This window comes from Camellia sinensis, chromosome 3 (genome assembly GCF_055761805.1).
Source record: "Camellia sinensis isolate YWXY chromosome 3, ASM5576180v1, whole genome shotgun sequence".
In the NCBI taxonomy this organism is placed as follows: Eukaryota; Viridiplantae; Streptophyta; class Magnoliopsida; order Ericales; family Theaceae; genus Camellia; species Camellia sinensis.
Window position 1 is genome coordinate 109,646,292 of NC_138963.1, and position 2,284 is coordinate 109,648,575.

Below are 2,284 nucleotides of genomic sequence, written 5' to 3' on the forward strand. Positions count from 1 at the left end.
AGTCTAAAAGTCAAAAAAATTATTTAAAAAATTAAAAAGCCTATAACTTATACCAAAAAATTAAAAATTCACTTTTCTCTCTATTTTTTACACATTTTTTTATAAAAAATTAAAAAGCCATTTTAAACATATAAAATTTTTTTACTTCATATTTTGATCAAAAAATTAAAAGTTACTAAAACACACTTATTTCCAAAATCAAATCACGGACTACATGCTACTACTTTGGTGTCCCAACCTCTGTCCCACGCTTTTTACACGTTGCAGGGAATTTGAATCTAACACTGTTAGTTAGCAGAGTTATAAACATTAATTAAAATTCTTAATAATTTGAAAAACCCTACTGTGATTAAAACTCTCAATCGGAGAAGACTATTCCAATTCACTCTTCTCGTTGTATAGATGATCTGAAGCCATCCCACAACGCCTCCTATTCATTCCGAAATCACACACCAATATATACAAAAGCACAAACTGCATATATATATATATATATATATCTGCTACGTGATCGGAAGGAAGACTACAGATGTTTAATCTGATAGATTTTACGTCAGGCATGGAATTGAAGCTCTTGTTTTCACCGAGTTCGACGTCTATTTCGTGATTCAGATGATCAATTGCTTCTCTTTCAACCTCTTGGCCTCTACCCTAGGTAATAAATTCCCACCTGAACAATTTGATCTCTTCTTCTTGAACTTCAGAACCATTTCACTTAAATATGTGTGGTTTTGCTGTTAAAATCATAAAGAATATTTTATGTTATTAACCTTTTCTCTCTATTATTAAGTTGCCTTACATTTTAATTTCAAGTTTAGAGTTTGTATCTATATTTCAAGTTTAGGAAATATATCTACTTCATTGTAGATAGAATTTTCTATGGACTAATTTTCCTGTATGTCTAGTTTCAATTTTTCTGTTGACAAACACTATGGGCACAAATTTGTATGAAAAAGGAATTTGCTTATAAGAAGATGAAAATCTTCTCAGCTTTTTTGTAGGTTGTTTTGTGTTCAAATTGAGTTATGACAAAATGTTAATGATTAATCTTTGCATAAAGGGGGTTTCAATGTTTTTCTTTTTGTCTTTTTTGTTCTGTTCTTTGTTTCTATTGGTATGCTTGAATTTTCCTTGTGGTGAGGCCACTGCCTTTGTCTCTCTTATATTATATTGGAGCCATTAGTGTATTATATTTATCAAACTGCAATAAAGTATTACAAGAGAGAGGGAAGAGAAAGCCACAGCTTTGTATCTCTTGTATAATTGAACTCTCAAAGTATATTATATAATGTTACAATGTATGTATTATTTTCAATTTGTTTTAGTTAATATATTTGCATAAAATAGCTTTAATATTATATACATATAAACAAATTTGGCTAGTGTTTAGATATGACGTTTCTCCTATGATTATCAGATCGTTCAGCAAATTCGCAAATTTGATCATGATATATATTTGCAGTTCGATGCACTAGAGATTGGGAAGTAGCTAATGCGTGACGAGGCAAGGAACTTTATTGACACAGCTCTCACAAGAAATACAAGTACACTAATTTTGTTTATGATTCATCAAGGTCTTTATTGCTTCACAAGCACAAGCTGTCTTCCACCCACAACAAACATGGGACATGGGCATAGCAACCCAGCCATTAAGAGGACTTGATCAAAAGGTCTCGCTTAATTGACGGATTTCAGTTGTATTTGTTCTTCTTCTTTATTTCAACAATAATGTAAGAATATGTAAGACTAGTGCTTCTATATCCTAGTGTTGATTCCTTTATATATATTTTTCATTTTGTTAGAAACACATTACATATCTTGTTGGACTAAATGAGCATTGTTTTATTATATGAACTGATCAAATTCTTGTACTTTTGCAATTAAACAGGTTCTTAAAACTGTTACATAGGGCACGCGCACACAGAATATATATGTATATATATATTTTTGAAACTATTTGGAATGATGGTGGATTCAAATAGCAAAAAGTTTGCTTGTCATTGCATAAAAAATTCAAAAAGTAAACTTTTTCACTAACATAAAAGTAAAAGTTACTCATCTTCCCAAACGTATCAACTTTTTAGATTCTTAAAAAAAAGCAAAAATTGTAATTTCAAATGGCTAAGTTTGGCTATAGGGTATATAATCATTGGAAATAAGTTTTATTTTTAATGTTTTCTTAAAATTTCAATGGCCTGTGATAATGTATTTATTAAAGAAAATAATGGCACATAAACCAAATCTATGGTTTTAACTTTGTTATATGGCTTATAAAAATTACACA

General features: G+C 29.7%; 1 long non-coding RNA gene across 1 annotated transcript; it reads left to right on the forward strand.

Moving 5' to 3' along the window:
• Positions 1 to 242: 242 nt before the first annotated feature.
• LOC114321305 (uncharacterized) lies at positions 243 to 1,871 on the forward strand. The gene is made up of 2 exons (XR_014364405.1): positions 243 to 655; positions 1,463 to 1,871. It is a non-coding gene; the product is annotated as an uncharacterized LOC114321305 (long non-coding RNA).
• Positions 1,872 to 2,284: the final 413 nt, after the last annotated feature.